The sequence below is a fragment of the Anopheles funestus genome, chromosome 2RL, assembly GCF_943734845.2.
Source record: "Anopheles funestus chromosome 2RL, idAnoFuneDA-416_04, whole genome shotgun sequence".
Taxonomy (NCBI): domain Eukaryota; kingdom Metazoa; phylum Arthropoda; class Insecta; order Diptera; family Culicidae; genus Anopheles; species Anopheles funestus.
In genome coordinates, this window is record NC_064598.1 from 8617501 (window position 1) to 8642960 (window position 25460).

A 25460-nucleotide genomic window follows, 5' to 3' on the forward strand; every position below is an offset into this window, starting at 1 on the left:
AACCCCATCCACAGTAAATCAACAACTGATACAAAAGCCACCAATCGATTATAGCCGGTTGCGGCATCAACCTGCTTAATGCTGACCCACGTGGATCACTGTTGTTTGTGCCAAGGTACATGCGTTGTTTGCGGTAGCACGGATTGAATGTTTTATCATCCGGTGCTGGTAATTTACTAGAAGTGGGAGGCCAACGAAAATCGATACAATCATGCCGGAACATTTTCGAGGTCGTTTCGTTGCGTTCACCACCGGGGCCGGGACCACACCCGTAGCCAGGGTCCGAAATGTACATCGGTGGTCAAATTCGTTTGCCAATTCTATGCCACCCACCCCCATCGGGTATACACACGAAAACATCAGAACGGTTCTTACCAGCACTGCCACGTCCACGTCCAGGGGTTGGTGTTGTTTTATGGGGTCGGGTCGATACGCGCATCGCACCATACGACCCGGTCGCGCCGTCACACACATGGGCCACAATTGTCGCGCTTGTAAATATTGACGTGACAGCGTAATCAATTGCAGCGAAACTGACAGGCCGGGATTACCCTTGGTACGCCGCCCGTACCGTGCGCTTATGCAATGAAGGTTCCGCTGGTTGGAATTGGTGGTGGAAAAGAAATAAAAACCGTTACCTTCGGTCTGGTCTGGTTCTAACCGGGAGATTGAGAATGGGGGGGAAAGGTGGACTCATTTAGGCGAATCGTTAGCGGTTCGTAAGCGACCGAACGGAACTAATTCAATTTGATAAAAATAAAGCATAATTATGTAGCTTCCTACAAACGGTACCGTTTACTGGGTTACTTTTAACGAGCACAAAACAAAGCAAAAAACGACGTCTGGTTGGTTGTTAGAAATGTCGCATGACTAATTTGGTTTTGTTTTCCCAAAAAGGAGATAAAAATGTTGGAATTTCTGTAATTTTTTATGACATCCTATTGTTCCTACTCTTATCTGGTCACAGTTAATGTTGAAATATTGTTTTCTTTTATTCTTGAAGCTTCTTTTTTGTGGTACTACACACCTTAAGAGGTCTTTGTCTTGCCAATTCTGACTTTCCTTGACTTTTAAATACCCGTAAGCGAGATTTTCAATCCGGAGTACGGGAAGGACGCTCCGGAATGGGGTTTGATATGCCGTCCTGTCGTGTGGAGACCAGCGCCGCTATCACATAAACCACCACCGGGCCTAGTGATGAAGCAGTCTCGATTTAATAAATATGAACAGACAAAAAATATTGCTGTCCCAAACTGTCCCCGTAAGCATCCACAAACGACTGCTCAGCTAATATGGCATTCGATTACTTGTTCGTTAAATATTCCTGCCGGGAGATAACACCGATTGGCCCCTTGTGCGGTGATAATTTACTGAGTGCAGTGGTAGTTCATGTATTATTCATAGTCTACAGTCTAGGACAGTTGTTTTCTCCCCCCGCCAAAGGTGTCATTTCGATTGGTGTTGGATTGGAGATAGTTGACGTTAGACGTCGTATTGGATGGAACAGGTTCCCACCTGAACGGTTTATTGCATCGCGCAACATAGGGTGTGAAACGATAGGGAATGATTCGTTGAATGCGTCAATAAATACAGCAAACCCTTTCCTTTTAAGAACCAATTAAACGTTAAATCGTGCAAGTCACTTGTTGAATGTTGACTACATTTTTTATTTGAATTTTCTGTTTGACTTTATTGCATTGTAGTTTTTTTGAGAAAATGGAAATTGAATACAAGTACCTTCATTTAAAGATGTTTATAAAAAAAAGGGAACGAAACAATTGCGTTGGAATGGCTATAAACAAACAATTCTTCACGCAAACCGGACAGACGGAGATCAGTCATATCTCATACTTGGTTTTGGCACCTCGCAGTGCAAAGAAACAATCTCCCCCTTCCCCCTCCCCACCCCCCATTTGCCCCGGATATGTCCGGAACTCCACACCGAACAGTGGTGGTGCGGGAAAATATTCGTACCACCCACCCAGAAATACGGAAAAACTTCCCGAAACGGCGACAGGCAGGTGGTCCCAACGGGAACAGTACCGTACAGGAACTGTACCATGACATGTTTATGTTCATTTTTCTTCATTTGCTCTTCCTGCTATCATTTTTCTTTGCTTGGCGGCTAGTCGCGCCCGAAGTTTGCCAATATTTGCTTCCGTGCCGGGGGGGTGGTGGAATGCTTTTCCACCCGGCCAAGACGATTTGCGTCTCCGGAAGTGAGGTGACCGGCCATTGAATGGGAACGAGACCCAACGATGGAACGGTCCGTTCCTTTGTCCTGTGCTGTGGCGAATCCCTTTTGGAGTCGTCTTTGACGCCACGGCGGTTGGTAACGGTGGTTTCATACGAATGTGTTGTTTTCGTACTGCTTTCTCTTTTGCACATCGCTTATGGCACTGGTATTGGTGATGTCGTATTTTCTACGAACCGACTTTACAAGTCCTTATGCTACTTTAGCCCACAGGGAAGACGGTACATCTTCCCCGGTGTTTAGCTTTCGTTGAGCCCGTCGGTTTGGGGTTGAGAGATTGGTGCACGCGGGAAAGAGGTTGCGACCTCCACTTTCTTACATTTGGTAAGGATATCGATCGTCTCGTCCCGTGCCATGTCCAATCGAGGCCAAACCGGTCGTTCTTAACGACTACACACGCCAGACCGTGTAGTCCCCGTAATCCTTAAGCCCTACGTGCAAAGCCCTTCGGCCGTATAGTGAGGAAAAGTGGAAATATATACCGCCCCACACAAATCCACCCCACCACACCCAAAACCCATCCATCTACAAACGACAGGGAAACGTTTCGTCCGCTGTATTCCTTCTCTCTCTCTCCCTCTCTCTCTTATTCATTTTTCTCCCATTGCACCACTGGGTCGGGGCACCGGATGAATGGGGAACGTAGTAATTCAACCTACGAGCTCCTTGCCACATTCAACCGGACCCTAGGCCTCAACGGCCCCCTAGGCTGATGCGGTTGAATGGATGCGATACATCCACCGACGACCGACTAATCAGTGATTAAATGAGGTTAGGCCGTACCGTTGGGCCGGATGGGTAAAAGGGGACACGATGGTGCAGAAAGACTCTTCAAAATCAATTTGCTACATCCATCCTGCGCAAGCGAAACAAACTGCGGGCGAAAGTGAATTTCCATGAGCCCATGGTTTGGTGATGGTTGTGGTGATGGTCTTTTTCGTTCAGAATTTTGTACACTATGAATCAATGTTACTTATGGTATCCCATTTAGGGATGTTTCCGGCTAGAGCATCTCGATTTATTACATTGTATTTTCCATATGAAAAATTAGTGTTAATTTATGAACTAAGGTTTAACGTAGGGAACTATTCATGCAAAGACCTCTAGCCAGTTGTAGTCGCTCTGTAAAACCTTATATATGAAGTATAAATATATAACTTTATATAACTCACGGTTAAGCTTTCACTGATTACAACGACTCGGTTTAGAAAGCAATTGGGAAATTAAACACGAACAGATTGATTAATTAAATTCATCAAATCTCCTTTCACGCTGCTAAACGCTTACCTCGTACATTTCATGTCACATATTAAATGTAATCTTCTCCATCCTATATTTCATTCACCACACAAGGGAATGAGCTCGATTTACATACACGATTCTCCCACCAAACACTAGGTAACGAGCTTAACACCATGCTGCTCAGTCGAAACACACCAATATTGCTTCTCCTTTCTATGAAAGAAAAGGTGTTCTAGATCGCTTTTCTACACCTCTTAGGTGTTTTTCCGCATTTTGCTAATGTTAACGGTTTAAAGACGTTAGGCATGCGAAACTACATGTAACCCTCCCCAGCAGCACCACCATGTACGAGACCGACATGTGTGGGTAAATTTTCCAAATTTCCATTCCCAATATGGTGTTTCGAAGGTGGAGAAAAGATGCGACAATCAAGCGAGAGAACAAGGGCTAGACAAAGGGTACACCTTCCCAAGTAGCGTTATGCGTTGTTTCGGAAAGTGTCCGTAACGCTGCAGAACATGTACGCAATCCAATGAAAATTGACGTGGAGTTGTTGGAGTGTTGCGGTCTTGGGATGAATCCAGCGTACGGTACGGTTTTTTGGTAAGGTGAAATTAATTTCATTACATAATTCACCCGCACAACCGGGTTGTACCGGGGGATACCGGTAGCCAGCAAGCACTCACACAACCGGCACACAACGAATACTGCATTGTTATCACATTACGATCATTCGTTGGCTGAATGTAGCGCAGGTGGCCAGGTATCCGAAGGCGTCAAAAAGTGGAACGTTTTTGTATAGCAAAATGGCAAATCATTTGCTACGGCTTAGCACCAAGGAAATGGTGCTCAGTAATTTATTGCTTCTTGCCCTTATTACCATTTCACTGCCGCTTTTAAAATTGAGAGTAAGTTGTCGATCGCTGGTAATCTTGTTACCCTTTAATAGCGTGTTTAGGAATGAGTTAAGGTTGAAAATATCTCCAGAAAAATTAATTTCTTTACTTGAAAGCTTGATAGAAAATTATGAACTTATTTTAATTCATATACCTACCATTTTATTGGATTTGCTAGACTTTTCTCCATTGAATCAGTTCTAATCCTTTGAGCTAAATTACTACAATTTTCACTCTCCAATAACTCCTATAACAAAGGCTTATATCTACGAATCACTGCCCACAAACGGTATATTTATTTTCCACCATGAACATTTCATTACACCAAGTAATGCTAAAGGATACGCAGAATACGAGACAAGGATGGTGAATAAACCATCGCTAGCATAAACACATATTCGATCACAGTGAATGCATGATTACAACCGTTCCTCGACTGACTGGCATCGTTAGGCATCCGTCATAATGTGACAATCTCCGTGCGGCAAGTAACTACCGGCACTGTATTGGTGTGCTTTTACCCATTAGGACGTGCACTCGGGCAAAACGGATATCAGGATAATTATAGACAATGACGGTCCGCATAAGTTACAGTGCAGCAGTATAATAGCTCAAGGGCATCGGTCGTTTCGTTTTCGGAAGCATACCAAAAATGTTGTGCCCCTCCATTAAGGGCAGTACATAAAACTTAATGCTGTCACAAAAACCAAGCCTCCCCGAAAACATTTAACGTCGGTCAGCACCAACTTCAAGACCAGCGATAGGTCAAGGTCGTGGAAGGTGTTTTTTTTTTTTTGGAAAACATCAAGTGTTTCCCCAAAAATCGTTGTGGCCCATTTTAGTATGCTATCCAGTGTAAAATAAAAAAATATTCCACACAGTAAAAGAAAATTATACAACATTTATCCACGCTCTGGACGTGTTTATTACTCCGCAGATTAAAAGTGGGGCGAGATTTTCAGTTTACTTTATATCCCTGAACGGGTGAAACGATGCAACAGTGTCGGTTTCACGGATTGTCACCCTGTTATTGACACGCACATGTGCGTACGTTGGTGTGGCCGGGCAATTATGTGTATGAATGGTTTATATCTATTTATGTTGCGAACCTCCGGAGTACTTGACGTTGCGGAAATGGGATTGTTAAGTGTATTTTTTTGGGTGAAATTTAAATAATGCTGACCATCAGCATAAAACGGTGGCAAAACGATGGTGGGTCAGCAATATACTTCTACGCCGGCCATTAAGGCAATCAGGAGAAAAGGAGAATAAAAAAGCTCGGTTGAAATATTATTTTAAATAATAAAAAATAAAGGAAAGAGGATTCCTGTAAGCAGTCAGTAAAAAGAAAAGGAACCAACATAACCCATCTGATTATCTGCTGAACATATTCCAAACTACCAACATATCCCTCATGGGTGGATATATAAGGGTGATACCTCAAACTACCCGGCAGAAAACGACCCGGAGTCAGTTTCGACCCAGTTTCAGCCACAAAAACCAAGCACTCAACTGCAGAAGTACTACCTTTTTGTTCATTCGGTTTTGGTTTTCTTTGGCGTCAACCGTTTACCGCGACCGCGATGTTTAACGATCTACGGTTGGGTTTTTTGGCACACCAACAACACCCGAGCACCCGAGTGTCGGAAAGGAGCATCCGGCCCCATTGTCAAGAGTGGTAGCGAGGTTTGAAGTGATCATTTAATTAACGTGCATTCCGGGCGAAAAGTGTGAGTCGTCCTGGTGGGTTCCGGGGGACCGTCTAGCAGCAACGGATCTACCTTCGGCGAGGTGCTGAAACTTTACGACAGACAACCCCGTTGGTGCTGTCCATCGGGAAAGTTTATTAGGAACATTTTAACTTTTTGGGCCGCACATTTTCCGGCACAAACCGTTTGAGATACCGGTCCGTTCCATTGTGTGCTGCAAGTTGCATTCGGCAGCAACTGCCGTGCGAGATGGTACGGTTGAGGTGATATGAAAATAGAGCTATGACTCAATGGTACTAGGGGAAATGTACGCAGCGAGCGCATCGCTGATGATATTTCGACTCATGACAGCTTTACGTTCGATCAGGACCTATAAACTGCAGCAAGCACAATAACAATATTAAACTGATTTACGAGTATGGATTTTTATGAGCTAATTCATTATTTTGGCTTGTAAATTTGGTGCAGAAAATAATTAAATAACAAATTCATCACGGGCGTATTATTTACAAGCGTAGAAAAAACAGTTTATGTTTTATTCTACACTGTGCGAAATAATAATAGCATCGCGCTGTTTTTGTCAGGCGTTTTTTTTGAGTTTCCACATAAAATTGTGTCATTTTTCGTTGAAAATGCAATTATTGTTTCTCAATTACAAGGACGCTATTACGACTGGAGTATTGATGAAATTATTTCAATCAGTCACAATTTTGAGGAGAAAATCGTTTGCCTGTTCGATTTCGTTGGAAGTTATTTCTAGCTCTTCGATATCATCCGGAAGCTTTCCTCGAAATGAAAATTCTCTTCTAATGATCAGTGTCTATTATAGTTACGGTTTATATCGGCATCGAGTTAAAACATGTTAGTGCCATTTTTCTTTCGCTCAGTGTAGTAATGGGGTTTTTTTTAGTAACTGCTTTACCAGTGACATTAGTAGAATTATCGCAACATCATTATCAAAACGTTTTTGTGTCTTTTGTAACAAATTGTGTTCGTAACAAATTGCCCTACCGGCTCACAATCACAATTAATATTCCACACAGTGCACCATTCAGCCATCGGGAAACGGCAAAACCTCTAATCGGTTACCGCGTATGCATAAACCTTCCCTCCAATGTTGTGCTGTACGCATTCTCGCGAAATAGTTTTTGAATATTTTAAACACAATAATTATGCCCCCTTTTCCCCATTTCCACGCCCAACTCAAAAACCCTTTGCTCCAGAATATGGTCTCATTTTGTGTGGCCGCGCGATGTAACACGTGCTCAAGCAAAATCGATTAACTTGCCAAGGTGACGGGCAAGAGGTACCGAAATTGATGTTTTGCTGACTCAGTTCGTTGCCAAACGGGGTACAGCATGGTACGGTAAAGAACCGAAAGCAAACACTCACGCCAAAACAAGCATCCACTGGGCGTAAAAACAACGATTGTACGGTGTTGTTATCTTTGCATGCTTTGCTCGAGTCCGGGTGACTGGAAAATGTCGGGAAACTCTGCATCGCGAAGAAGCGGTTCTTAGCGAGGGTTGAACGAACATCATCTGGTATCTATGCGCATCTAAGATTTACGTGATAATGGCTAAAACCAGTAACGATTGTTTGTTGTTCAGCACTAACTATGTATGTGCCGAACGGAATGAGCACTAGAGGCATGTAAGAGATTCAAGATGAAATATTTATTCTATTATCTTTAGCATTAATATACACAAAAGCGGTCAGCTGTTTACCACGCACCATGAGAGGTACTCTCGTTGAGGTAAACGACCGTGACATTAAACGGTCATTAAAACTACCACCGATTTCGCCTTCGTCCCAAGGATTCCATCATCGTCATTAATGTCGCTCAGGATGTATGGTTCTTTCCTTCTCTCTCTTTCTCTCTCTCTCTCTCTCTCTCTCTCTCTCCGTCGCACGCGCGGTTTCACATGTCTAAAAACAGGGTCACTGATAATTTACGAGGCCACCCTCAAGAACTGCTTGGAATCGTGCAGGAAACTGTATGATTTCTCACTAACTTTTTCCACCCGGCGATCGCAAGGCAATCGCTGACGTCGTTGGCTCGAACATCCTTCACCGATGCTTTACCTTCGCCGAGGATGTAACGATTAGTTGTAAAACTCTTTCGCTCCCTCTCTCTCTTTCTCTTTCTTTTATCCACACACACACACGCTTGTTTGCTCGTTTTGTATCGTTTGGCCTCGGCGGCGAACCACCTTAATGAGATTATTAACGACTTTACCAAGGAATGACGGAAGCGCAAACCGGTGTGACGTGTGCTCACAGGTCGCCACGTGCATGCTGCGTGAAATTTCACTCTACTTCACCAACTCTTTTTTTTCCTTTAAAAGTGTGTTGACGAAGGGCAATTTTTTTTTGCGATCCGATCGAATGCCATATCGTCCTATAAAACTGTTTATCAGTCCTTCAGCGTCAAGCAGCACCGTTGCTGGTGCTTCAACCGATCAAGGATCAAGCAGTTTCTTCACCTAGCGTCACCTGACGTCACCGGGCACACGCTCATCGACAGCATAATAATAGCAGCATTAATAGTAGTAATTGAGGACGCCTACGGGCCCCGTTGTTGGTGTTCGGCTGAGTCACGGCTAATGAACGGCCAGAGTCTGATGGAAAAATGGAAAAGCTCATCAATGGGAAAATGGTCGGTCGGAAAACTGTTGCCAGCTTTCGCAAGCGTAAACAAACGCACCCGTATTTGGTCGTGTGCCCACCCGTGTGGGAGTAGCTAATGGTTTGTGGGAGTGGCGCGACTAGTCATTTACGTTATTTGTACTTTGCGAAACAAAGACTATGAATAGGATGTACTGTATGAATATGATTCAGGGAGGGGGAATTGTTTTGTTGGAATGTTAACAATTTTACAAACTCCAAATCCGGTTCATAAATATGCGTGACATAGTTGTGGTGTTGCAAGACACTGATGCACTAGCAATTTCGTACGATGAGATCATTTAGTGGGTTGTGTTTACCTTTTGGGAAGAAATATTATTGACCTGTTGATACTGGCGCACCTTAATGGAGGTATATAGAGAGGAAAGATTTATTTTCTCTTAGGCATTGTACCGTGGCAATCTTTATTACAAACAATCTATTTCGGCAGCTTTACATGCCGGCGCAAATGAAAATGAATAACTGTTTTCAATTGTTTTTCTCTTCACTTCGCTACATTTCGCCTACCGATCACGTAAAAGATTATGAAGCAACAATTCCATTCCACGACAAAATTGGAGCCAAAAAAAAAATTGTCACCAGTGTGAACATCATGCAACATCATTATATTTCGCTTTACCGAACACCGATTAAATTTCCTTTCGCTCTCTTCCCCTTTCTTCATTCGTTCCCTCACCCTCGAGGGCCGAAAGGTCATTCCTAAGCGTGCTTAATACGAACATTATCGTTCCAGTTAAGCTGACGCAAGGCATCACATTCGGCTGTGATGGGGTGTGAAATCAAAGCACCTTTTCGCTTGATGTGCCACCAAAAGCACCAGACTTAATGTACCGAATGCTGTGTTCGGAATGCTGACTGTTTTTCCGTGCAATCGTTTGTCTTGGTTCCGGGTACGTGACCGAAGCGTGTACGCACCGATATTGGCAATAAACGATGCTTTTGCGAATTTTTGCTAATGGGTTTTTCGCTAGGTCTTTAGGTGCCCAATATGGACAAGACGCCTAGTCATACATTTCTCAAGCGGCTCAAGCTTAAAAGGATGAAACGCTCGTATTGGATGAAATTGACGCTTCGTGTGAAGTTGTGTGAAGGATGATTAATTTTGCAAACTCCTTCCTGGTGGACTACCGATGTGAAAAACAGGTGTGATTGTCAGACGAGTAAAGGCAGATAAAGATGGCTCTTCCTCGCTTGCTGCTTGATCTCTACCTGAACGGTAAATCTTGAATCTCAATCGATTACAATGGTGGATTGAATTGCTGCTTGGAAATGTCTACAGCTCGGGGAAAATGCTTCACAGTCGGGAAATGTGTTTGAGTGGCAGAAAATGAACAAACCAGAAGTTGATAAAACGACCGAGCACAAGTACGAAGAAATGACAACCATTCAAACCACAGTGCTACAAGCTACAAGGTAGAAACTCATCGGTACGATGGCCCAGTAGCGGTACGGAAATCAAATTAAGTCGTTCGAGAAGGTTTCAGTTTTGCCAGAAGAACAATACCGTGTACGGAAAATGGTATTGAATTTGTAAACTGCCGTACACCCGTATCGACCGATAAACTTACCGTTTTGTCATTTTGTGGTTCACTTCGCAGGTAAGTTTCATCGTTCCACGAAACAACCAGTGCGCTAGGACATGCATGAAGTTAAGTGAAATGATTTTCGTTTTCTTGTTTTTTTTTGCTTCGATGCTATCGATGACGTCTTGCATATCGTCCAGTCGTACGTACATCATCCTTATTAAATTGCTTTCAAATCGATTTTCCAATTCCATTTTTCTCGGTTCGTTCGCCACGACGACACGAAAGCTACACGCTGAAAGGTAGCAAAGGGGCCTTTCCTAACAAATTGGAGCAGCATTATTCCTTTCATTACAATCAATGACATAGGCGAACGAACGATGCACGGTGACTTTGCTGTAGTTAACATTGTCCGACGATAATCGATAGCCAATGTTGGAATATTGGCTGGCATAGTAGCTAAGATTTGGCAGCTGAATGATAGCGCTTTATAAAGGAATGACTTTGGATGGGATTTTCGAATGTCTCAATGTGTCTTTTTTAACTTTAATTGACACACAAACCTTGGGAACCCGCGTTCACCTATTCAGCAGCTTCGATTGATTTGCTAACTGTTTTTCAAAAGAAGCCAAAATAAACAAACAAAAAATAGCAAAAGAATCCTTCAAAAGTGGATTTGAGACTTAGTCACTTAAAAGAGTAAATAAAATTCAATCGTCTCAATCCCGCAGACTCGCCGCCGTAAGTTAGTTCGCCATTTTTTTTACCACTTTGTTTGTGAGGTGTATTTATCTTCTAAATAAAAACCCATTTCGTACCGGTGCGTTCGAAGCAGCATCGTATGAAGCATGGAAGGATGGAAAGCCTTAGGAATTAGGAATGAAAAAGCATCGGCCTAAGGGGTTCGAAATTGGGGTTCGTTTTTTCTTTCTATCCTTCTCAACTGCTGCTGATGGTGGAAGCATTTTTCTTTTCTGAAACGTTTCTGATTCTGGTTTCGGTAAAAGTCATGATACGATTTTTTTCTCGCACTTCTTATCCTTTCTGGTTGAATGGTTCTACCTGTAGCCGGTTGAATGATGGGAATTGGAATCGTTTAGATGGATGGAGTCACGAACGATCGCTTAGTGAATCAGTTTTTCTTGCTGGATTTTTCGCACTGATAGCACACCGATTGCTAACATGGGAATTGGCAAGCATTGCACAAACGGTTATCGTTGCTTTGTCCAGCACATTCCAACGAACGGCCGTGAAATCAATTCATTGCTCCGGAAAGTAATTCCTCTGGGGATTTTTTAAAGATCCTATTATGGAAATAATCGTTGCTTCGCAGTTCGCAGTTGAGGCAAAAAAACATCTCTAACCAAATGTTGGAAACGAATATTGATTTTCAAGTTCTACTCTTCAAGCAGGAAGTTGTATTGGTGGCGTAAAAAGTATCAACTCAAAACGAGCCACTGAAGCACAAAAACGCGGAAGGCACTATCGACCGAGAAGAGTGGGATATCGTTTTTCCTTAATTTCCGAAACCTATCAATAAATTTAATGGATGAAGGATTAATTTTAACGCCACACCTAGCTGACGGTCAAACGATAGCAGAAGAGAAAAAGAGAGAAAAAAAGAAAAAATATGCGATGCTTTACGCGCCGCACGTCATCGATCCGGTAACCCTATCCGATGGAGGCGCATGGTCGCCGGTACATTTTCTCGTTCGGGAAGTTTTGGGTAGAAGTTTGGTACGGAAGTAACGGTTAAAACCATGAGCAGCCGAAAACAACGGACCAAGCAGATGGATTTTATCCATTTAGGACTGACTGGATCGTAAATGAGCTTACTTTTTATGGCGTCTAATGTGCGCGCCTTGTTGTCTTCACCGGTTGTCTTTTTTTTTTTTGGTTGTGTTTTTGATACACATTTTGGAGGTCAAAAGCATTTCGTTGCGTGAAGATATACTTTGAGACTTGCGTTTACTGGAGGGCTGGATGCTGAGGTTTTACTATGCTAAACCCGTAGCCCCACGTTTGTTCTAGAGGGTCTATATATGTGGGCGCAAATCGTTAACGGCCATGTCCCAGACAATGGCACGCATCCAATCAAGAGTTTATTTGTGGCGTCGCGCCATTTCTGCAGCACCAACTAGAAAAGATGGCTATTTTATGCTCGAAATTTCTACGTATTTTACGGTACAATATACTTTACTTTTATGTTGTGTTACTACCAACAAAAAAAAAACTCTACATAATTTATCCGTCGTTTTATGGTATAAATGTTTTTAATCTTCATACTGATATTCAACCAACATTACTCCAAGAAGAAGATAAAATGTAATTTAAAACAGTATGCATATCAATCCGTTCGAGAACAAAATCAAAGCTTTTGTCACCCTGTAAATCGATGGGCATTAGCATTAAATATGTATCTTAATGCTCCGCTTCATGGTTTGGCGTTCAGTTTTCCACCACCATTTTCCACTTGGAAACGAAGCACGAAAGGAGAAAGGCAACGTATTTTATGACGTTATCGTGCTATCTGTAAAATCTAGCAAAACTGCTTCAACATCCGAAGCATCCGTTTTCGGTTGCGTTTCCAAACAGCTGTGTTGTCAAGGGATCGAGCCCGATCGGCTGGTTTTGGGTTTGGAAAAACGTTCCACCGTACGACCATGCCATGAATCTTATCGATATGGAGACGCGTGGTGATAAATTTTTATGAGCCTAACTGCTGCTAAACGTGCGAACCACGGTTCGAAGTGCAACCGCGCGTTAGGCTTGCATAAGTTCGACGTATCGTGTGAGGCCGATCCTTCCACGGTGCCTTGAGTGTGATGGAATCCTCATTCAAAACTGGGCCCGATCAGTATGAGGTCAAATGCGAGAGAGTTTCTTCTCCATTTAGACACACATAAATATCAATTTAAAGCACACGACATTGGTTCGGAGGCACTCCGTTCGGGTCATGATGGAGCCTCCAAGGTCTCCAAGGCCTCATCCTATGCTACATAGAGAGGAAGGAACAAGCGAAAACCACTTCTTACTACTCTCCTTTTCGTGAGATTCTTTTTTATTTCCTGATACAAACAAAATGTTCGTTCGTCTCGCCCTTTTGTCTCGTGGAAACGGAACCAAACACCAAACCAAACACCACCGCGAACGCATGATGGGTGCAATAAGTTTCCCGGCTGCCCGGACGCTCTGTTTGTGGGAGGGCAAAATGAAGGCCGGGCAAGCATAAATTACTTGCGTTCCGACGTTCGCCGCTGTCTGAATGTCTTGCGCTGCCAAACCCGCAGTATCCGTACGCAGAACCTAGCAACTTTCTCCATACGCCAGAATCGGAAGTAAATTCGCACGCAACCAAGATCCGTATCAGCGACGGTTTGAGCATTTCGGGCGCAAGCTTCACGAGAATCGGAATCGATATTTAATCAGCAAAAGTGTGCAGCAAACCGAAGAAGTGTTGAAGATCTCGTTGTCGCGTTGGTCTGTCTGGGGTTCACGGACTGTTCGGGGCAGCACAGTTAGTTTGAAACACAGCACAAATGGGCCAACGGAAAGCATGGAAATCCTCCGGAAAAGCATCACCACTTCCAATGTAAATGTCGTTCGCTTTCGGCTGTGTTCGGTATGCTCGCCATAGCGTTTCATTGCTATAGCTAAGGGATGTGAAAATTAGGCATTCTTCGAACGATTCCGACGAAAAACCCCCTTCCCACCATTCCCACGGCCAATGCCGTAGAAACGTGTCTAGCGTGGGTATGCGGTGTGGTTTAACTTATCGATCGCGTAAAATGAGAAGCACCAGAATATGTTCATCGAATCATTTTTCGCTAACAGGTTCGTATCAATAGGAGTGTATACGAGTGGCAGACGAGTGGCGACGACGACCACATGCGAGACGTTGGGGATGGGGATGGTGGACTGAAGTTCGTTCCGCCACACAATACTTGTTTAGGGATGTTTTAATGAGAACAGAAGTTTTATGAGCTTTTATGAATGTGTAGTTTGGGGTAAAATTAAGACCGAAAACGTGTTGGATTATGGTATAGGCTGGTGGAAATATTGTAACAAGGTTTAGCTTTAGTATAATGTGTTAATATTCAAAAAAATATATTCGGTTGATATGAGAAAAGATTTCTAATTACAAAATATCGTTTTGAAGGGTAAAGCAAGGGGATCTGCTTGTATTTTAATACTTTTAAAACCAAAATGGAATTGAGGAGAAAGCAAAGCTAGCCAACGGAAACAACAACCAAAAACTCGTAAATAATAATCGAGAAATTTTGTTCAAATCTCCTTAACTAAAGTGCTTTTCTTGCGGGCAAAAATTATATTTATCCCTTCTTGAAAAGTAACGATCGGTTTCGGAAGGTCAACGAGAGAGTTTCCCGTACGATAAGCATGGAAAAACTAGTTTGCGAAGCCACAGATGTACGGGAAAGCTCACGAGCGAAAACTTTCAATGCAACCAGCAGCGAAACCCATTACCGGTCTATAAGCACCACTTGGCAGAAGCATCTGCTACCGACCGAGTGGGCCCCAAACGAAGCCCTCCAATCGCCGGCCAGCTCCGGTTTGAATATGGACAGCAAGGGCGCGCGTAATGTTGTAAGAAGCGCAAGTGCAGCAAAAACGTACGGAAGTGTTGTGCATATTTCGGCACTAGCGTAACAGCGTGTGGGATAATAATTTATCTTTATATCTTACGCCAAACTGGTGTTTGGTGGATGGTTGAAAAACATCCCAACAAACACACACTCGCGGAGACGATTTGCAATCTCTAACCTTTTGCATTTTGCCGCTGGTTTTGGTTGATGCGTTTTGCCACACACAGCTACGAGGATGGAACCATGCCATACATGCGATATATGGTGCAGCCCTACAACGTCGGTTGCAACAGAGAAAGTTCAGGTGGAAACATCACTCATGCGACAGAGAGAAACCCCAACAGTCACGGGAAAGGAACTCTCGCACTGACGGTGACACTGTGAGAACGTTTTGCTTTCTTTCTCACATTCACTTTGTGTGTTCGCGTGTCATAACGATATATACTCGTTTCGGTTCTTACGGCTGCTGCTGCTTCTGCTGCTTCTGCCGTCGTCATTTAACTAGACATCAGCTCCATTCCAACAGCTCGCAGCAGTCTCTGGCTCACATTTCCCATTGAAAACGACCGCAACGGGGGGTTTGTGATCGTGGTTGGTTTTTGGCTATAAATAACGCGGAGCCCGACCGACGATCCTGGGTTTTTTTGTGTGTGTGCTACAGATCCCATACGCACCCCAGATGTCGTCTTAAGTTTCCCCTCTCGGTATGGCAGGATGTGCCCTTGAACCTTCCCCCATTTACTAGCTCACCAGCTTGTCGCAACACCCAGCAGCCCCAAACTCTGATCACTTTCTTCACTCGCTATCAGATGCTAATCATCAATCAGCTTGCTGACATTGACGTTTGCCACCCTGTTCGGTCGCTTCCCTATTTTCTTGCCCACTCTATCACACGCGCTCTTATTAATGTTAGCGCGTATGTAACGTTTCCCAGACGCGCGTAACCAACACAGCAGTATCAGAAAGATATACACATATACGCGCGCGCCATTGCCCTGTAGCGCAATCCCATTGAAACGTCATGTCACTTGGAAAACATTAAACGAATGTTTAGCGCCGAGACGGTGAGAAAGAATTCAAAGCGAACAAAACCCGTTCATTCGATGTCTGACCTTTCGCGAAGGTGACCACATGTGTGGGAGAGCCGTTGGTGGTGTGGTTTCACCCCTCTCGTCACCCCTGCATGTCCTCACAGCGTGGTTAGCGTGCCTTTTGTTCCCGAAATATGCGAGTGATGGTGAAATGTTGCTTTTGTTTGCAGCGTGAACCTAGCACGGTGTTAGGTGGGATTGTGATTTTTAAGCAACCTGATTTATGCCTAAACCCCAGAGCATCAAACCACCGAGCGACCCATCAGCACCATGTTCGTACAGTTCCCGTACATCATTTATAGCCGTATCTTTCGCATGACGAATAAACCATCTGTAATGATGGTCTACAGCCTGCACGATACGTTCCCAAAAACGTGATCCACAATCGGTCCGTAGTTCAAGCGCCAACTGTAGCGCTACGCCCCTAGGGATGGAGGCGCCTGGTGTGTGGTAACAGTTTGCGATGCCATCGCTTGGTTGCAATGCGAAAGTACGGTCCCGTACGGGCGACATGGCACCTGGCCAGAAGTGGTCGTCTTTTAGCACTTGGCGCGTTGATATTCTTTCACTGCTGGGCGCAAAAGAAATGCGATGCTTACAAACCCATCGGTGGCACTCCAACAAGCGCTACATGAGAAACTTTAAACACAAACACACGCAGAGGGCCAAAAAACTGTGCCAAATTATACAGCGAAATTGTGTCGTACGAGGGAAGTACGTGTTTGTAAATGTAGAGAGCAATATCGTGGCGAGGATCGGTGCAGTAAAATGGGGCCTTAATTTTTGGGGAGTGCATTTAAAATTAGCTGAGAAAAGTCATTAGTTTGCTAACGTTGCCGTTCGCTGGGATGAAATTTTCTAGTCGCTTAACTATGCTCTGACGGTAGCGATGGAAAGGAATGTGTTGCTGATGATGCTTCTCCTCAATCAAGGCGTGCCTCACAATGGAACCAGAATGTCACCACAATTGGTGGTAATGGAGTACTAGCACTAATGAAAATTAAATTACCATTTAAACAACGCGTTGAGCTAAGTTTATTTAAGCAAACCTCCCGTGCGTATTCCCTATAATCAACTCAATATAATATTTTAATGTTGCATGATGTCTGCTCAAAATGTTCATTACTGTACAAATTTATCGTTAGCATAATTATTCTACCAAACTTCACACAACAAACCCGACGATTCATTGCGCCTAGCGCCATTTGTCAGCCATCCAAGCGAAAGGCCAGCGGAAGGACATTGATTGGCATTTTATTTAACCTACCCTAAATACGGGACTGGGTTCGGTATACCGTTTCTACCGAAAGTAATTTACTTGAGTGTTCTGTCCGTTTGTGGTGGTGGTGATGGTAGGATGTGCCCATTGCAACACGATTTGTATGCGGTTTAATTACTTGGATGCGTTGGCATTTTGATTTGATGAGCATTTCCTCTGGTTGCATCGAAATTTTCGCACTCAAACTTCGCGGTTTGCTCCACAAAACTTACTTTCGGCAAAAAAGTTTTTACTCATAGCACACGATGAGTTATGGGGAAAATTATGTTTAGAAAGGTAGTTTGTGTAGAAGTAGGTGTTTTATAAAAATTATGTCCATTTTTTTTTAAATACTCTCACATCAAACATGATTCATAAAAGTTATCGGAAAGTGTGTGATTATCAGCCTCAATCACTGTGCCGTTTGATTTATATCCTTTACTTTCTTTTTAAAACACCTTCGACGCCTGTTTCCAACAAATCGGTGCTTTCTATCCATGGGAAATTTTAAACCGTTTCCCATTTGCATGTTCGCTTAATAATTCATTTCCGATCTCTTACTGACGCTTGTATCACAATTTCCCCGGGCTCAATGGGTTCACAGTCTCACACGTTCTGCAGTATGTGCGGGAATGGAATGGAATCTCAACACAATTACACGCTGCAACGCGGAACAGCATCGTGATGGGTTGGCTTACCTAATCGGATTTTCCCAGCACAATTGAAGGAGAAAAAACACTCCTTTATCGGCAATCGTAACCCAACGAAAGGGCCCATCGGAGTCAGTTTCACGGTCTGCCACGGTGTGGCATGATAGCATCAGGCTGCATAATTGAACGATGGTAAATCGAGCCAAACATCGGCAGCGAAATGGAGCGAAAAGGGTGCAGCAGCAAGAGCAGGATTCTCACGTGCATCAAATATTCATCACGTCAGACGGAAGTGTGTTGTTACGGTCGGTGCTTGACATCGATACACAACCTCAACCGGGCGGCTTTCTGTGCCGGTGCCACGGGTTGCCAAGCACTTGCTACAGGGCTGCGGTTTAATGCTTTCGATTTCCATCTCCATCGTGTTCGCACCGTCCGTGATTCATTGATTCGATTTCGACGGTTAAATAGTTAATCAAATAGTGTAGAAAAGCAGCTCCTAATAGCTCAACGGTGGCACATGGGAACGTTCAAAAGCCTGGGCAAGTGATTGCACAACGACTCGGGCAAAGGTGATAAAATTCTTCTCACTAATCCGACGGCTGTGTTGTGCTGTGTGTATGGGTATATTCACTTAGACACATGAATCACACCTGTGCTTTTGCTCTAATGACTCCGTTTAGTGGACAGAAGCCGACACAGACTAAAGGTGCATCATTCTCGCTAGCTTATTCTTTTGATGTTGTACATTCCACATGGAATCGGGACGACAACGACAAGAACGAATTCCGTGTCCATTAGCAGAGAAAAGCGGTTCAAGTTAATTACAACTGAGCTTGTCCTTTCTGTGCGATTTGCTGGATGTAAACACTGTTAAGTGGATAACATTTTTCCACCATCTTCTCCTTAATGGTTTCGCTTCACAACAACAAGCTTTGCTTTCCTTTTTCTTCATCAAACGATATCAAACTCCATCGGTGCGATAAGGTGTCAGTATTTGTCACTTTTGTAATTACGTGCCACAATTTTTACCACGCACCATTCCAACAATTCCTTAGTTAATTTCTGCTCATCAAAATACTCAAGCGAGATAGAAAAAAAATACTCAGTCACCCAGTGTGTGTGTGTGTCTCTTCCACGTCATCCAAATCGCCCGAAGCCAAATTGCCAAAGGTGTGTTTGTGTGTTTTGTTGTACGCGAAAAATGTTGTAACGCTGTCAACTTCCAGTTCAGAGGCTTTTGACGAACTGGCAAGACAGTTCGTCTAAAGAGTTTTTGGTAGCTTGGCAGCATGAAAATCATTCCCTGGTCCGATGGTGACATAGCACCCTCCTAACTGTTTTGGTAAATTTCCTTCACCTCCTCTGAGAAACTTCCCAAGCCCGGCGGCTACATTCATCCTTCATCCTGCAAGTTCACCAAGCTGCGCGTGATTCTGCGAAAGGTAATCTAACTTTCTCGCCGGAAACAGCCGGAAGCGAGGCGTCATCGTCAGCGTGTTGTGAAGTATCGCTCTTGTCTAGCAACGTGCTGGGAGAATACGAGAAAAAAAACCAGCATCGAATTGGTTTTCGTCCAGGTGGGAGTGTGGCAGCACGATAACTACCGAGACAGAGAGAGAGAGAGAGAGAGAGAGAGAGAGAGAAAGATTTAGTACGATTTGCTGGAACAGAAACAGTGCCGACCGGGAGAAGTCAATGTGAAGGTTTAAACACGTTTGAGATTGTCCTTGCAATCTTCCGTTCCAGTTGGATTTACTACTGATGCTGATGTGCTGTGTTTGTTCATTCGTTTTATTTCCCAGTACATCATCATCAGTCACTTTAGATCAACATCATCTGATGCTTTCGGTTGAGGCGGAAATTTACCTCACAGCTAGACGACGGTGCGGTGACGATAGATGATGTCTTTAAAGTGTGTACAAACAACACCGGATCGGGCTAGCAATCCACAGGCACCTGTCGATAATCAGTAAAGTGTTTATCAAAATTTGATCTTTCTCTTGACAGCGTTTGTTTGATTGTTTTGGTTTTAAAGCTGATATCTTTAGTTGATGGGAAAATAAATCCCGATTTAAAAAAAATGTATCCTTATTAAAGCCAATCAAGCACACAAAGCTGTAAACAATCTCAACAAAAGGGTCACTGTTTATAAGCAGCTGTCGATACAGGCCTTTGATGAAACAAATCTCATACCCATTCCCCGTTCAAAAGGGTCACGTCAGGTGCTAACGGTTAATGTGGCCAATGAGTATAATTATGGAGCATTAAAGCGGCTATGCGCTTTTAGCTTGGCCCGCTCACACCTACCAATTCCGACAGGTGGTCACTGCCACCGTACTGGCATGGGGAAAAGGCAAACAAATATATTTTAATAAAGTGCTACCCGAACGGATGCGTTGAATAAAATATGAAACCGTTCAACACCGATCCGTCTGGACGACCTGTTGAATGCTACGATATTTTCGTGGAACGAAATGCTGGACTGTTTGTTTGTGTTTTTTTTTTTGGTGTTGTTGATCCCATGTTTGCTCGAGGGGTTGTTTTGGAGCAGTTCATAATGTTGCTTTGCAAAAGCCAACAGCTGCCGCGTCACGGAGCAGGTCAACGTTAAGCGTATTTTAAACTGTGTGCCTAGTGTTGGTACGCGAATGTTTTGTAGAAATGTTTCTTACAGTACAACAGTATATATAAACAATTTTATCGTGTTTTTTGTTTGCTATTTATTGATTTTTTTTTTATTCTTTAAAACTTAATCAAGTTTGGTGAGCCCAATGGAGGCGCCTGGTGGTTTTATTCAATAATTCTGGTTAGATGTCTAAATGCTACAAATTATTTATGTTTCCAGTATTCTTCGTACCATTTGTAAAAAAATATTTTTTTCTTTTATTTCAATTCAAATTGTTTTGCTGTAATTATACAAAGTAGCAATATATATTCTTTTAATTACTAATATCTACTTTATTAAGGATAAAGATGGGTTAACTGTATACAGCAAACGTTTAAAGTTTCCTTGTATTGTAAAATAATACAAATTATATAAATATACATAATTTAAAAGCTTTTTCAATCCATGCATCGAATTTCTTTGTCTTATACTTTCCCTCACGAGTAAACATATTGCCTTCCATAACGGTGTGATTGATTGACAAACGCCATGATAAATAATTTGCACTACATTAATTTGCAACATCCGGCACAAGCACAAGGCAACAGTTTACCATTCGCACGCCATTCTCGACCCTCGCGCCGGCAACGGAACGGATGGGATTCGTCCATCCCGGGCGTCGTTTTGTGGTTTTACCTTCAATCAATCATCCACAAATGATGAACGGGGTTTTGCTTCCGAATTTCAATTAGCTGCAATCCACTTGCTCAACCGCAAAGCAACGTTAAAACCGTACAGTGAAACTAAGATGCCATGTTAAACTAATTTTGTGGTTTTGGAAACACTCAGCTAGTCGGTGTACGAATGGGCTTTTGTGGTTACGATGAAATCCTAATTTGACAGCAAAAATGAAGCAAAAATCCCAACGAAAAAATAAATATTTCCTTCGGTACTGAAAGTGTCAATATAAAGGAACTTATTTTTGTTCGTTTAATCACTCTGAGTAAGTTTTTATGGAAATTTATTTGAGTTTCATTTATATAAAACAATCTCTAAATTTTCCTTATCACATATGATACAATGTTTGATTTTCTTTACTAAAACATTTTCTTCCTTTTCTCTCTCTCTCTTTCCAGGTAAGTTACTTGTTTATCGCCATAAATTTATTCGAAGGAAAACTCGTGAGTTATTACAAAAAACAAACGTAATTAATTCTTCCACGGCGTTACCGAAACGATACTATACATCGCACATGCCATCAAGTTGATATTGCACTTTAATCAACTCACGCCATGGAATAGAAATTCATAAACCACCGCCTGAAAGGGAAGCTCCTAACAAATTTAATCGACCGATTCACCTGTTGTTGTTGGAGTGGCATGACGCGAAGTTCAGCACTTATTATTTTGCAAACACGCACACCTCGCACGTCCATCGGAATGTCATGCCTGCCGACCAACATATGACCCTGGTTTGGTTAAGCGCGCATTTGTTGTGCGAAACCGTTCAACATACCCAAATCGAGTAAATCCCTTAGACCCACGCCATGTTTGCGTTGGCAACCTGCCAACACTTTGACTCTGGTCTGGCGCTGCTACATGGCGTATGATGAAAGTTACTCCTTTCGGTTGTGGATGCAATAATTCTGAAGCACAACCGTACCTGTCGGGATGGGAAGTTTTCACTGGCAACCGCGAAAACAGCAGCGAAGCATTAAGCTAATTACAACACAAATCCTCTCATTCACTCACACAAAGCAATATACGCCATAAAGCAGCAGCATAATTGAGAAATATTTTGACGGGTTTCACATAACTCCGCCGAAAGTGTATTAAATGTGGCGTAACGGATGGATACCCTAGAAAGGATGCTTTCAATCCATCAGCTCGGAAGATGAAGAAGCAAATTGGGTTAACGGACAAGGGGTTTTTTTTTCGTAGTTTGCTTTACGCACACAATGTTTGATCGTAAGCATGAAGCAAAAACAAAAGTTGTGAAAATGACTCTCTAGACAATTGTCTCAAATTGTTTGCATATTGCTTTTTATTCGTAGTCGGTTTATAAACCAAGACCAAAAAAAGGGAATGCATAATGAGCCAAAAAGCAACAACGAAAAAAAAACGTTAACACGCAAAGATTTATCGTTAACTGTCCATTATAGTCGAGGGATTGTTGGACGCTTCCTTTTTGGTGGTAAAAATTTCGGATTTATTTGCTCTCTCTCGAGAGTGATGTGATTATTTTTCATACAACAGCTTTGAAATCGCCATGATAGTCTTTTATTTCACGTCATCATTATCGTAAAATGATTTATCTGTTTTATTTGTACGTTACAAAAACCACACCCACACAGCCTTAGTTATCCTTTCATTTTTGGGAAAATCGTGAACCATAAAATTGGAAGTAGTGAAACGAATAAATCACTAAATGTAACTTTTCTTTAAACACGAACGCACCGTAAATTAATGTGCTTCGATCACGATTATGGTATGGAACAAATACACAGGCAAGCAAAGAAAGGAAAACAGATAAGGAAAAGATACAAAAAACACAACCAATCCCACCAGTGAGACGAACTAACCATTTTCACTTCCAACTTAACGGAAATGCAATGATCGTAAACGAAGCGGCAATGTGCCCGCTAGGAAAATATGCTTCCTAGAAGGTTTTTTTCTTTTGGTTTTGCCCGCCTGAAAAGACTCCGTCACCGTGCCAGTTTTCACTACAAGTCTCCTGGGAAAAGCCGGGAACAGTGGCTCATAAAATGTTATTTCCTTTTCGTGTTGTCGTTCTGTCGATGGTTGGTACTTGCAAAATGCAGCCGTCTTATGCTCATGGGCATTTGAGAAAGAGAGAAAAAAAATTGAAACCTGACTGAAGTGTTCGGGGCTGTGATGTGTGGCCTGCGTCCATTTTGTGCTGGGGCTGCTTTTCTACGTATTCCACCGGGAACCAAGACTGGCCGATGAAAGCGTGTGGGTTTTGTTTTTTACTTCCAATCTCTATTCGATTCGTTTGCAAAATTCATCAACTTCTGCCATGATCTAGTGCTGCTTGCACATTCCTGAGAAACATGCAGATGACATGTTTGAACTGAAAACGAGTGGAAACTTTTTCTTCACCCACTTCAAACACTATAATGAGCGTGCGGAATGTTTGTCTTTCATGCCGCAACGTTGGTCAAAGAGTTTCCTTCATTTACGCAACACGTTGCGAACTGATCATTTCACGGCGGTTGTTAGGCTTTTAATCCTGTTTTTAATCCTAGCTAAAGGGGGAGGAAAAATCCTCCCGCCTGTGCCCATCACTTCTAAGGACAGAGGTGATTAGTTATAGCTTGAAACGAACCGAACAACTCTACCGGACTTTTGGAGTTTTGGATCAAACTGTACACGAACTGTCGGCTAAAAATCTCACCGAACACATGTGCCTTAGCAGATTTGGGCTTTTGTCATCCATTGTTGGTTTAAGCGCCCAAGCAAACAACAAAGGGTTGATAGTTCGTTTTTGCTGAGATATTCTAACCCATTTTGAGGTTGGTTTTCGATATTTTGCTTAAAATTCTTGTTTGTTTGTTCCTTGAGAAATGTTGTTCCTCAAAGCTGTTTCTTTGGTTGAAAGAAACAAAAATAAATGAATCTAGGAATGAATCTGTTATTCCCTTGAAGAAAATAAGTAAAGTAGCGTGTAGCAAGCAACTGTCGATAAATGATAATAACAGAATTGTTTTTTTTTAACCAGTTCAGAACTTCAAAATGTCTGAATATTTCCACAACTCTTTAAGTCCTAACTTTAAGTCCTGAGACTAACACGTAACTCGGTTAAAATGAAATCATATTCCGAAATTAAAAGCATCGACAAACATAATTTCCAATCATATAAAACGTTATTCTTATATCTCCAAAAAGTTGTACAGAAAGTGTATAAGTACAAATAATCGTTTCAATTTATTCAAGATAAAGAAAAAAACCATACGAATAAGGATATCAATTCCCTGCATCCAGTCTTCATCTGTTGAAGTAAACCATTTTCTTGATTTCAACATCGAACCTTCGTTACAACACCTCCATCCTAGCGACAGGCGTAAACTTTGCCAGTACACTATAAGTAATGTATCAGAAACAGGCATCCTCAAGATTGATCGTTACAATTAATGGGCTTTTCTCGTTAGCACCGTTGGATATGCAAGCAACCGCCCGATATGTTCACGCCGTACACTGTCCCCAAACGAGTGACCATCCTGCTGCTTGCTTGCTTTATCCACACCCCGTGCAATGATGGACGTGAACAAGGTCAAGGCTTACCATTGGGCAACACTAGCCGTACGACGAAACTTTCTTTGGAGCGCGTTGAAAGTTTCGCTGAAACGGTGACAGTGTGTCGATGTTATCCTTCGTGCACAGGTAAATACGTAGCAAAACCCAATGAGGCAAACTTCACCAGAACATTATTATACAATATTAGAGGGGAAAATGTTAGTAATTTGTTCGCTCAAGTGTGCACCATGGGTTGGAAGTTTGCTACCGCGCTGCCCACAAGTGGACAGCACCAGTCAAAGGCCACGGGAGATAACGAAACGCGGATCCACAACCGTCGCTGAGACGTTGAACTTGAGAGGTTTCCACGGTGCAGGTTACTTTGGTGGGCTTATGTTTAGTTCCTAAAGTCTCTGCCTTACATTTATTGTCGATCGCCATTATGTTTTCCATTTATTTATATTTCTGTCTTGTATGCATTGTTTGATTTAGGTAAATATTGTTATTAAGCGTTTTATTGTTGTATCAAAATAAAAAAAAACCACATAAATAGCATGAGATATTCCCATGAAACCTTTACTCTTTAATGGGTGTTAAAATTGCATGTCAGAATATGTTTTGTGTGTTTTTTTACGATACTTTCTTTTACCGCTCTGACCAGTCATCAAAAATGCTCATTAC

The 25460-nt window shown here is 42.6% G+C and overlaps 1 protein-coding gene across 7 annotated transcripts in view; it reads left to right on the top strand.

Moving 5' to 3' along the window:
* Positions 1-25460, top strand: part of LOC125764682 (sodium/calcium exchanger 3) — a 122347-nt gene that overhangs the window by 26424 nt on the left and 70463 nt on the right. The window lies entirely within an intron of this gene.